This window comes from Heptranchias perlo, chromosome 36 (assembly GCF_035084215.1).
Source record: "Heptranchias perlo isolate sHepPer1 chromosome 36, sHepPer1.hap1, whole genome shotgun sequence".
Taxonomy (NCBI): domain Eukaryota; kingdom Metazoa; phylum Chordata; class Chondrichthyes; order Hexanchiformes; family Hexanchidae; genus Heptranchias; species Heptranchias perlo.
Genome location: NC_090360.1, coordinates 10,049,591 through 10,063,121, shown reverse-complemented (window position 1 = coordinate 10,063,121; position 13,531 = coordinate 10,049,591).

The following is a 13,531-nucleotide window of genomic DNA, read 5'->3' as shown; positions in this document are numbered from 1 at the left end:
TCGGGCCAGCCTCAGACTTCCTGGTTGCGGTGCGTGCTGCCTACGCAGCGGTGAGTCTGGGTCCAAAAACAGGCCCAGACAGATTTCTGCCCCAAACTGTCAGCATCAAAACTGGAGAACAGGGGCACGGGCAGAAAAGTTAGAAATGTAGATACCGCCCTGTTCCCAATGATGCATGTTTTTCTAGGGAATCCAAGAATATGCCTCCCTAGAAAATTTTGAATTTTTACATTACAAATGGGGCATTCTAATTAATTTTAAACACTGTTTTGCTTCACAATTGATAAGTTGTAATCTAAAAATAGGGAAATAAATGCCGATCAGTTCCCCAAAAGCTTGCTGAAACGTCACTCTGTCCTCACTGTATCCATTATATCCTCATCTAGACTCTCTTCCCCTCTAATCTTGTTCACACAGATACTATCCCCACTACCTGGTTCACTGAGGCACTCTACACCACCTTATCCTCCCTGAGTTCCAAGAGGCATCTTTACCTCTTTAACTCCTCCAATCCACAATGGCATTCTACTCTCTCTGTTACCTCCTGATCACAGAGATACTTTACATCCTTTAACTTCCCAGTTCAGGGACACATTGACACCCTGTTCAGAAAAGCACTCTACCCCCCTCAACCCCTCCAGTTCACAGAGGCACTCTACCTCTCTATCTCACACTTCAAAGAGGAACTCCCACCTCTAATTCCACCCAGTTCAAGGAAACATTCTACTTTCCTTCATGCGAACAGCCATGATCTAATTTAATGGCAGAACAGGCTCAAGGGGCAGAATGGCCTACTCCTGTTCTACTTTCTTTAACCTGCCTGTCAGTTCAAAGAGATACACAAACCCCCTAACTCTTCAAGTTCATAAAGGTAATCTTTACCCTTAATTTCTTTCAGTTCAGAGGAATTCTATTCTCTCTATTGCCTTCGTTCAGAGCAGAATTCTCCCCACTGTTCAGAGAGACATTCTTCTCTCTTTATCCCTCAGCCCAAAGAAGCATTCTCCCACCTCAACCTACCAGTTCAGAGAGGCACTCTACTCCCTCTAACTCCCCATAAAGCCAATCTATTTTCTCTACTCTAGTTCAGTTCACAGAGGCATTCTTCCCCCTTTGTTGCCTCTGTCCGTGTTTCAAATAGGCATTCTAGCCCCCAATACAGAGAGACTTTCCTCTAATCCCTCAATTTAGAGAGGTACTCTACACCCTCGACCTCCGAGTTCAAAAAGCCACACTATTTCAAGCCATTCTACCCTCTCGAGCCCCTCCAATTCACAAAGGCACTCTACTATCTCCAACTTCCCATCCCTTCTCTGATCAGAGAGGCACGCTTGTCTTCATGATGATCTCACTGCAAACTCCAGCTGCAGCTCCTCTTGATGAAGTCGGCAGGAATTCCTAATCCACTGTGAGATCAGGAATTCCAATATGCATCCCACTGCTACTAGAGCAAAGCAATAGCGTCAGGTACAAGCTGCAGCCAGGACCGGTAGCAATTTCCCAGTCAATCCCATAGGACAACAAGTCAGCTGTTGTACTGTGAGCTCACCAATTTCCCTAAGGGGGTGATTTTAACCCCCAAGAACGGGTGGGTTGGGGGTGGGTGGGAGTTGAAAATAGTTGTTTTTTGGGTCGTGACCGCAACCCGGCTTTATTTCCGGGTTTAACGTTGGCGAGTAAAAGTACAGGGAATGCAAAGTCCGAAAATGTTGCGGTTGCAACCCAAAAAAACACCCCCTGAGAGTTTAGAAGGTGGTGGGGTGATCTAATTGAGGTGTTGAAAATGATAAAAGGATTCTATAGGATAGATACAGAGAAGCTATTTCCTCTGGTGGGGGGGTTCCAGAACAAGGGGGCAAAATCTTAAAATTAGAGTTAGGCCATTCAGGAGTGAAATCAGGAAGCACTTTTTCATACAAAGGGTAGTGGAAATCTGTGTTGGCAAGGGGCTGCAGAAAGTAACCTGAGACGTCAGCTGCTGATACACACAGGCAGGAACGACTTTTGAACCTGAGTTCAGTCACTGACCTTAGCTGGCTGGAACCGGTTTGAATTAGCTAAGTTTTGTGAAAGACAAAGGAAATGTGATAAGACACAAGTCCTTATTTAGAAAAGGAGTAATGAGGTAATGCTACCTAAGTCCTTGGGACAGAGCCAATGAGGAGAAGACACAGGGTAACCGAGGAAGCCTAAACCAACGAAATAGAGAGACAGCACAGCTTGAAGAGATAAGATTCGGAATAAGAATGAAGGATCTGGGGCATGGAGCCAGAGCGAAGACTCTGGAGACCAACCATCGCAGAAGTGGAAGACCCTACGTCAGGGACGTAGAGACGACGTCGAAAGAGAGAACAGAACGCCTGGCCAGCGTCAGATCTCCTTTTCGGGTATTATCCTTTATATTCTGTGACCACTCAGGGAGTGTCAGAGAAACCTAGTGGGTGTGCGTTTAGATCTTAGTTTGGGTATAAGACTGTATAACCTGGTGTAAACTGCATGCCTATATCTAATCAGACGTATAAGCTATATGTATATGATCTAACGGCGTGAATAAAGTGAATTGAGAGTTAAGAGAGAATTGACTCTTCTCCTCTTTGTACTAAGCCAGTAACCCTAACCGGTGACCTCCGGTCAACATCTGGAATTCTCTCCCCCCAAGAGGCTGGGCCAATTGTAATTTTCAAGACTGAGATTGACAAATTTTTATTAAGTAAGGGTGTTAAGGGACATGGATCAAAGACGGGTACATGGAGTTGAGATACAAATCAGCCACAATCTAATTTAATGGCGGAACAGGGCTGAGGGGCTGAATGGCCCACTCCTGCTCCTATGTTCCTGTGCCATCATTAGGGAATAAAAAGTATCATAAAAACATATGGTACTGGTTTAGTTTTGTTCTCTGCCTGAGAGCTCATTCAAAATTCATATTCTAAAAATGTCCTAAAATAGTTTCTGATCCTACTTAGGGTATCATAAATATGCTAAAAGATTGAAGGCCAATGTCGATAAGTGAAACAATGACCTTACAAAGGTCATTTATGATCGCTTGGAAAAATCAATTGGCATTCAGAGCTTCACTCTCAGTGAAAATTCCAACAAAATTGTCCTTCTACAGAAAGGGGTGACAATAAAACATGAAAAAAAATTGAAGTTTCACCTTGCAAACTCAGATGCCATTTGTGCAGCAGGGTATGAGCACAAAGGAGAGGCCTACACAGCATCCAGTGCACACTGTGTAAGATAATGCATCCTAAAACACTTGCAGCACTAGACCTTGTGCACAATGTGTCCACAAGGTTTGTTAGATGTTCCAAACCAAAATTAGGAAAGCACCCCATGTGCAACTACTGCACCTAAAGAATGCTGGAGACATTGAGCGCCATATGAAATGGGTGCAGGAAGGGAAGCCTGTTCCCTTATGCTGTTTGTTGCTCCTTAAAGTGACTTTACTGACTGTCCCTGCTGTATTTTTTTCACCCAAAAGGAAATTTAATATGCAATGTAGCTGTTTGATACAAAGGAACTGGACATTTTCAGCTTCTTAAAGCTGCAGTCCATCAGTTACAGCTGCTTGTTTTTCTAGGGATATTTCATGCTGGGCTGCTGAGATGGGTATCCTTCTGTAATTTCAGGATTTGGAAGAAGAGGTGGAAGTTTAAAGGTGGTATACCCCACAGATGTCTTTGCAACTGAGATGCCCATACACCAACATACTTTTATATCGGGCCAGGCAATCATACATGAACATATCCAAAAGTCCCTGCATGCAGAGACTAACAAAGAGTCCCATTACAAGACTATACACATTCCTGTAACCAGACCTATGGAGAATTCCAGGACAGGGACATCTCTGCTGGTAACTGTCACGGTAACAGTTGCCTTGAACTTGCACTCCATTGAGTTCTTCCTAAGAACAGCTGCAGGTATCTGCCAAATATCCCAACCTGCAGTGCACAATTACATCATACAGGTGAGAGGTGCATCAGATACTGTCCTTTGCAGTCCTTGATATTATTGAGGTGAACTAAGAATTAAATGGTACTTCAATCAAGGTTGCACTGCATTCCTACTGATGGCCGAACTGTGGCTGGATCTTTAAATTTGAGTGTGGAACAAATCCGCTAAATGTAGGATAATGTAGGACAACCCCAAGCCAAATAAAAAATAGAATTACAATAAAACGCCAAAAAGAGAAATAAATCCCAATCCATTTTTCCTACTCAGAGACCAAGTATGCCCTTAGAGTTTTAAATCCATGGCACAATCTCTTATTAATAGATAATTGGCACCCTGTCACCATATTTAAGAAAAACAACAAGAGTCTAGCATCAACCTTTGGAAATATAGGTCCATTATCTTGTAATTTGGTTATTGGCAAAAAAACATGCATATTAGTGACAATATTAGATTTGCTTCAAAGATGTTAGACTGTGTGCAGCTCACTAACTGTGAGTTATATATCCTTTTCATTGATTTCTATACAGCATTTGTCTCTATCAACTTGAGTCTGTTTAGTTAGCTGAAACATTTTAGCTTTGGACTCTTCAGTATTTTAAATCAATTTTCATTTTTTCACAGCTTTACGACTTTATAAAAGATTGCAAATAGTTCTAATTATCTGTCTATTTTCTCAAGATTATTTCTAATTTGGGGCAAGAAAATAAGGCTGTCCTACCTTTCCTCATCGCAACTGAAAATGTTAACCATTTTGCAGTTGTTTTACTAATTGGTTCAAACACTGAGTCTGAAGCTGTTTTTCACCAGCCTAGGCTGCCCTGTAGGACTGTATTTTGGAAGTTCCAACACAAATCGCTGCATAATTGCTCAGTGAACGTGATGCAAGTAGCAACAATGGGAAAAAAAACTGTTTTGAAATTGGATTGGATTTAGGGAAAGTTTGAGGCCGCAGTTATACTGAAGCTACCGACCGGAGACTGCAATGGAGTCAGCAGACCCTAATTACACACCAGACCAATGTCAATCCGACTGGCAGTAGTGAAGTAATGAAGTTCCGCGCATGCTTTGATAGATGCACAGAGCTCCGATTCTCCAGCCACTAATTTTGACTTTTAGAAGGCAGCAAATGGGAATGTTCACTTTGTTTCAACATTACAAACATTTCGTACAAAGTTTTAAAAGTTCCCATGTGATCCTAGCCTGGACATCTTTCAAATGGGGCTTCACATCCAGCTGGAGATATACTGCAGTTGGTGCAAACTCAAAGCAATGTGAGACAACCTCTTAGTGGGGGTCTTACACTGCATTTCTTTAGTGCACTTGATCATCAGCTCAGGATCTGACACTTACATGTACTGTCACTTTTTGCATCAGTGAGCACCTGAAACGGCTTCACATCAACGCAAAACTGCAGCTCAACGTCACCTAAAATATAAAGTATTTGATATTTTAAAAATATAATTAATGAAAGGTTAACAGGTTCTTAAGAAATTAGTCCTGAATGTAAATAGATTTTTAGATTTTGGTATTTATGTATGTGCAATCTGTAACTGGTATCAATTGGACAGCTATCATTTTATATTGTATGCAAATAGTTCTGATCTCTTAAATAGTTAATGAATGTTGAGAAAATTAAACCTTACTGAGAATATAATTTTGTCAAAAATAGTACTTCTAATAAGGTTTGAACCACCAGTCTTATGCACTTTAAGTTTATATTTTATCTGGCTAGCTGACTATTCTAGGGCTGTATTAGAATTGTTTTTCTTTTCTCATTGTGTGGAGCTGTGAGTATTAAATTGAGGAAAACATTTATAATTAGAATATGAATAATATAGGGATTGGGAAGCATTATTTTGAGTTCCATTTTAATATTCTGTATTAAACAGGAATATCCCTTTGACAAAATTAATATTCTAACTTCTTCACTCCCACCATTGAGATCAGAATTGATATAATTTTATTATGAGTTTTGTAAATTTTTGCCATAAATATGTATGTCTTTTTGGTGTTACATATATATTTTATATATATATGATCTACTAGTGATTCTCCTGTGACACTGCTTATGGTAAGTTGTTGCCGACACTGGTTTCACACAAAAACACACAAAGTACAAACAGAAAGTCTCAATGATTGGCTCTCTGAGGAAAACCAGTCGTTCAGATACTTGAGCTGGTTGGTAGTACTCGTGATCAAGCAATTGGTGGAATAGACAGTAGTTCCTGTGATCTGACTGGTTGAAGGGACTCTACAGTGCTACATCACTGACAAATTTACTCAGATACATCACTTTTGACCATTTATAGATTATAAGTGAGGATAAACTACTCCCAACTGTTTTAAAAAAGGTTGCAGACATGTCAAGCTATTTTGTGAAAAGTATGTGGTCTACAACAATGAGAATTCCAAAATAGTGCATGGGAAAGATGTGACGGAAATATGAAAAATATTCTTAGAGATATGATAAAATTGCTACTTATTGTTGAAATTTTTGGAATTAGCAACAAATGGTGTCCTGGGGCTCAATTTGGAAATGGAGCTGGGATGGAGGCGGGGGAGGGGGTCAATTTGAGGTCGGGAAACCTATTAGTAAGGACGTCTTTTTTTTTGTCGGTTTCCCATCCGACTGACCGGCTGTTTGACAGGCTGGTCTCAGTCGAACAGGAGACCAGTCAGGGAGAGGACGTCAGCAATTAAGTCTGCAGGTATGTCTTTGTTTGCATGGGGGGGGGGGGGGCATGGGTGGGCAAAGGGCACAGGTTGGCAAGGGGCACAGGTGCCCATAGGTGGGCACGGGTGGACATAGGTGGGCACGGAGGTCGCGAATCATGTGGGATCAGTCATGGGGGAGGCGGGATGGAGGACATCGCGGGGGTCCGCGATCGTTGAGGGGGAGGGTTGGGGGTCGGGTAATCAGGGTAGGAGGATCGGGGTCAGAGGATCAGAGGGTCGGGGTTGGGGTCAGGGTCGGAGGGTTGGGGTCAGGGTCGGAGGATTGGGGTCGGTGTTGGAGGATCGGGTCGGAGGATCGGGGTCGGAGGGGGAGGATTGGGATCGGATGATCGGGGTCAGGGGTCTGCGATCGGGGGGGGTCCATGATCGGGGGTGTCGGGGGGTCCGCGATCGGGGGGGGGGCCTCCGCGATTGAGGGGAGGGTGTCGGTGCAGGTAGACTTGTTGGGCCTGGGGGAAGCACTCCTGCTCCTCCGGGCCCACAAACTGTGCCTTTCTATGCACTTACCTGGTGTCTCGGACCTTCTCACCTCCTTTCACGAGGTGTAAAACAGAAGGCTCAGGAATCCCGGCCCCCCCGGGGTTGAAATCGGGAATTAGTGAAAAATGGAGGCCTGAAGCCTCCATGAAAGGTTTAAAGGCCCGACCCATCTCCTGGGAGCGGGTTGGCTGCCTGCCCCTCGTTCCGCTTCCATGAAAACCGGAAATGGGCGGGTCTGAAATGGTGGCAATTTTCAATGCCCCCCCAACCCCTAACCCACCTGTTTTTTTTACTTTTAATATCGATCCCCTGATGTCTTTTTGTGTTAAAAAGAAAACTCTTAAAGACTTAAAGAAACAATGGCCTAGGGACTCGAGTTCATGATAATTAGACACAATGAAGTCTGAGCACGCCTCTGTGAAGCGCATTGGGACATTTTCTACGTTAAAGATACTATATAAATTGTCACTGTCATTGTCATCGTCAATTTCATGCATGAGAATACTTTTTAGAATAAAACAGAAGCTTGATTTGCCACGTAAATTCTTGCCACATTTTCGCTCCCATTTATCGCTCCTACTCTGCTCACTCCTCCCGTCTCGCACCGTCTTCTCCTACGCTGAGTGACTAAAATTTTAAAAAAGCATATTTGCATGCATTAATCCATGTACAAGCAATACCTGACATACACACAGTGCATGCATATGCACAGGTACTAAAAAAGAAAACAAAACTGTATAACTATATAGTGAAGCTGGTTAACTAGTGAAGGGCCTCTATCCGTGCCGTATGACTCTAACCATATCAACACAGTAGCGGCACTAAAAAGCTGAAACAGATGTCTCTCCCTGAAGACAGTAGAAGCGGTTGCCCTTGGTCAAGAATTCCAAAGACTAAGATCTCAGGAATCCCATCTTTAAAAGATCTATGACTTGGGAGCATAGCTCTCACATGCAGGCAGTGGATACAGTCTCCTCCAATGTGGTGGAATCGTTAGAAGAATCCACAACTTACATCTGCAATAAAATGCAGGTATGGCTTGATATGAGGAACACTGGTGACTGCGGCCGTCCAGGAGCTTAATGCAGCCTCAAGAAGCCTGGAGGAGGCTCTGAGGGCACTTTTCACTTCTGGAATGGCAGCAATGAGTGCTTCCACAGATGTCCTGAAGAGCATTTAGCTCAGGGCTTTCAGGACTTAATTGGGACTATTCAACCTGCTCTCACACAGACCATTGGCCCTACTGAACTTATGCCTCGAACTAGTGGGCTGCAAAGAGAGGATGCAGATGTCACTGCTTCTCATGGCAGTGACAATGTGCCTACATCAATGCAGTCCCCTCCAAGGCCACTTTGGGAGGGAGCTTTCAGTCTGGGCTTGCTAGGCATTGGTCTCGCAAGCTCCATGACACTGGAAGCAAGTCCTTTAAGGACATCTGCTTCACTGTGATGAGCACCACTTCATTCCTTGAGGGTTCCATTGGTAGAGTCTCGTTCGTTACAAACCTCACAATATCCTAACACTGAGATGGCACTACATAGAAGTAAGTGATTAAGATTACTTGTAAAAAGAGTTATGGGCACAAGTGGCAATGATGGTGATAAGAGGTGACAGTAGAAATAGGACACAAGGTGGTAGTAATCATGTACATTTCTGGAAATTTGGTGTGTTTGTGCATTTTTGCCAAAAAGACTTCTTGTTATCATTTCCACTCATAGCTACAGAATTGCACTCCTGTGTGACCTTTCACCTTGCCAATCTCTTCCCATCTGTGGGGCACGCTACAGGCTCAGCACCAGTTACCAACGGCAGTGGTTTTCAGAGGTGGTAAGCAGGTGGAAATGCAGGAAAATATCGGGGACACTTGGCCACACCTACTGCTTCATTTAAGTGCAGTGGGGAGCAGGTTTCCGGCAAGCGGATCAGCATGACAGTAGGGTCACAGGAGGGAAATGGGCCATTTTTGGGGGGGAATGTTTCATCAGACGGCCTCTTCATCCCGTTTTACTTGCCAGACCACCTCGACAGTGCCCGGAAATGTTTTTTTTTAAGGAAAGTTTAAGCCATTGAATTTTGTTTCATGACTTGCCATGATGGGATTTGAACTCTTGACCTGGGTTGCTAGTCCAGTACCAAAATCACGACATTACTATCTTCAATCTCATATTCACGAGTGTGTAAGGCCATTAAAGAAACAGCTGACATATTTGATGTCCTTTTACCCTATGACAATGTACCTTAGCATGGAGACACACTTAAAGCTCTGCATAAAAATCTAAATTATTTGAAAAAGCTTGCTCAGGTGCCTATTTATCATTTCAGTAAACTAACTTTCTTGTTTATTATGGCAAATTTATGTATATTAATAGAATATTTTTGATTTATTGTAAATCCGATCTCATGATTGCCCTAATTGCAAGAAAGGAATAATCCAATTCAAATATTACCACAAGTAATAATAAAAATAACAAATCCTGCAGAGTGAGGACCCACATTAACAAAAGCAAATAGCTGGATCAGTTTCTAGCTACTTGATACATGGAGCGAATTAAAGTGGCTTCTACCTGCATAATAGTTCCCATTAAAAGTAATTTGAAAATAAATTTTAAAAATTAGTTTTCAAATACTATTTCAAACCGTGCTATAAACAAAGGAATGGATGATGAGTATACAATATTTCCACTCCTGAACTGATTTAATATACTTGCAACATCAGCTCATTTGTGAAAATATTTATGCCACATATAGCTAGTTATTAAAGAAAGAACTTGTATTTATGTAGTGCCATTAGCCTTTGTGAATAAAAATTCAACCGCACATTAGGTTTCAAATGATAACATCTCTATCACAGCTTTATGCATAATGCACTGTTTAGTGAATTCATCATTCGAATTAAAATTAAACAAGAACTGGAGTTCATTTGTCATTTTGACTGTTACAAATTATATAATTTTAAAGAAATTTAAATGCCCAGTTAAAAGATTTATGCGCATACTTGTTACCTAAATGAGATTCCATAAGTGATAGAAATGTATTAAATCGTTGACTAATCTTTTGTCCTTTAACATCAACAGGGAGAATGGTGTCCACCAGAAGTAAATTTGATCTCTAGCTTATGGCATCACATCTCAGTGCACAAGTTATATCTGTATATGCCTTCATTTTTAATAAGCAATAGATCAAATTGCTGGCCTTACAAATTGCTATTTTTTTTGGTTGGGTGCTTTAATTCTCTTTCTACTACTATTTACAGCAAATTCCCAGTGCAACCACCAGTTTTGAACTACCTGAGAATTGGTTATACAATGTCACTGTGTCACTGTATTCATAATTCCCCTGAAATTGAGGAAGCGGGAGATAATTTTTCAAAACTGTAACCTCAACCAATGGTAGAGACCACACAAATGACAGGGCACATGGCAAAGTATCTCATAAAAGGGGTTAAGTCGGGGTCAATCATGTCACTTTGAGAAGTAGATATCAAATAGGAATAACTCTGCCAGTTCCAAAAAAAAAGACTTGATAATTTATTTACATCAGCTATGCTGTAAGATAATTGCTTTGACCTGTTATACTGATTGATAACTGTCTCCTGCTGAATGGGCAGACAAGTATTCAGGAAAAGCCATGGCCTGCATCAACTGAAGATCACTTGTTAAATCTCAGCACATCAAACCACTTCAACCTTATTTAGTACTTTGGTACATTGCTGTCAAACCATTTAATTGGAAAAGATCCCAAATGTTGGTTAAATTTACAATCAATCATGAAAATATGTAAATGTGATCTCCTCTAAGAGATTTTCCTTCAGAGTGCATCATCTATTTCTTTTGCTGTAGTTGATGCAATTAATTCCTGTCAAATCTAATAAATGCTTAAGTATTGTGAAGGATTTTATAAAGAAGAAAATATATTTCTTCTTCTTATTATTATTATTACTCTTGTATCAGGAAGTCAAATGCAATTTCTCCTCTGATATTTTAATGGGTTGGGGAGCCCACAGAATGAAGCTGATTTGGGCCAATAATTTTTGGACTTGTACTGGCCAAAATACCCATCAGTAATTAGTCCCAGCTACCTATTGATCATGGAACAACAAAAGGCCATTCAGCCTATCAAAACAGTTCCTTCCACAGACTATGTACAGTCTTGTCCCTGGTGAACTCTAATCAAATGTATTTGATCTCCTGGAGAAAGGCAGTGGGATTAGTGTTCAGTGTATTCTCAGTGTGGTAATCAGCACCAGCCAATCAGAATGGAGTACTAGAAGTGGTCGATGTCCTCTTTCCAGCAAGGGAAGCAATATTGTAAACAGGTGATTCCTTCAGTCCCTTAGTTAATGCAGCCCTTCACTTATTCACTAACAACACTCAGCAATTCGACTTGTAGTTAGTAGCTGCAAAATATAGGCTGAGTGTGATGCTGTGAAATTATGTTAGTCTAGTTATGTTAAATTAGTACTTGGGTTACACACAATAGTCCTCCATTATCATGTAAGCCCTAAAAGGCTTGTTTTTAAATTCAATAATAGAAACACAATGTCACTCAATCTAATATACATGTGTAGAAATTGATACTTTGGAGTGTGTTAGAAGCCTGCAATCTAATTGGGGAAGTCCCAAGATTGTATTACAGTCTCAAACGGATTTCTTGTTTATATTTTTGTAAATTACAGCGCTTTAGAACTAGGGCCACTAGTTCAAGCTCATTCCTTAATTTATGTCTATCTTTGGGCATATTTTTAAATAGACATGCTTTAAGATACAAAATAAAGCTTCTACTGGAATACCACTGGTGAAACATGAAATTCAGGCAACAAATGAATCAGACCCTTTCACAGAACTGCTTTTGTTCCTTATGAGGACATAAATAATGCATTCCACTCTTTGGCAAAAAAAAGGTTGACGTCATCATCATTTTTGGTGGGAGAAGTAATTACTTTTCTGTAAATTATTATAATTCTACTAGGCAGTAGTTGCATAAACATTTAGGATAGTATTTTTATCTAAATGTGAAGGGCAGGCCAATTTTTAAAATAACATGGAAAGACCACAAAGTCTATTTGTAATCAGTAAGTTCATACTACCAGCTGTGCTGTTACATATATGCCTCCTTCCCCATCCCTCCACTTTTTGATTGTGGTTTCATTTCTTTGGCTGTATCCCAATTTTCTTTGTAACTTCCGGAATGTGCTGCCTCCTAACCGTTCTCACTTTCCTTGCAGATTGAGGAAACTCACTTGGCCATTGCCCAAATGTTTTCTTCCCCTTTGTTACTTTGAGATACCATCATCTTTTCAATGATAGCACTCGGAAATGCGTGCTTCAAATGCATGGACAGCCCGCCAATGAGATCCTAATTAAACCCGTCCGGCAGAATTGTTTGGGCGTTGCTCTCACGACATCACGGCAGTATTCTGTGTTAACCTGCTCATAACTAGAAGGCCTTTTGCTCTTCTGCTAATTGCTTGCAGACATCTGACTGGAGCCACTCTCTTGCACATGACCACCTCCCCAACTTGCTGCTTCCCCCTGTCATGTTTATAACGAAAATGCCTCTCACAGCTACACAACCTTTTCAAAGAACCACTCACTAACTCACTCCAACTGTTTATGCAGAACAAGCTGGTTCACAACAAGGAGACGGGCAGAACAGGGCAGCCTCCATCCAAGCCCTCATGATAGTTCGAGCAGTGTCGGTGATGGCGAGGCTGGAGGCAATGCTCAGAAGGGTGTCTGCCTATTTATCTTACCTTCTCTCTTTCCTTCAGCAATCATACATGCAGGCACTTCAGTGCTGCCTAGCACCGCCAATCAACTGCTGCTGCTAACCTTCCATTGCCATGCTGACCCTTGACCCTCTCCTCTTTCTCTAGGTTCTTCCCATGCCCAAGAAGATTGGAGAGGGACAACTGTCCAGAAGAAGCACCGGCACTCACTCTATCCTTCACAAGCACCAGCTGGTTGGGATAGAAAGTGAGCTAGATTGAAATGCACAAGGTAAAAACAGTCGGGGCTTGTGGAAAGGGTTGCTCCAGAGAGGGCAAGCTCGGGTCCGAGCTCTGCTGAGCCGACTTCAGAGGCCCAGACTACAAAAGGAGACTGCTTGATGTCCACCATCAATTATTGGAGGTATTGGACAGCCTGACTAGGAGCTGGCACAGCATGTCCTGAGGGTATGGAGGAGTCCAATCCCAGCTTGCCTGGCATTCTGGCCAGTGGCATTAGCACTCTGCAGTCTACCATGGAGCATGTGGTCACCTCTGTGGATAATACAGCCAGGCCCTCTGCACAGGCTCTTGCAGCTTTGACTGAAGCTCCAACTGGTACCATTCAAGCCCAGGGCTCCACCATCTCCA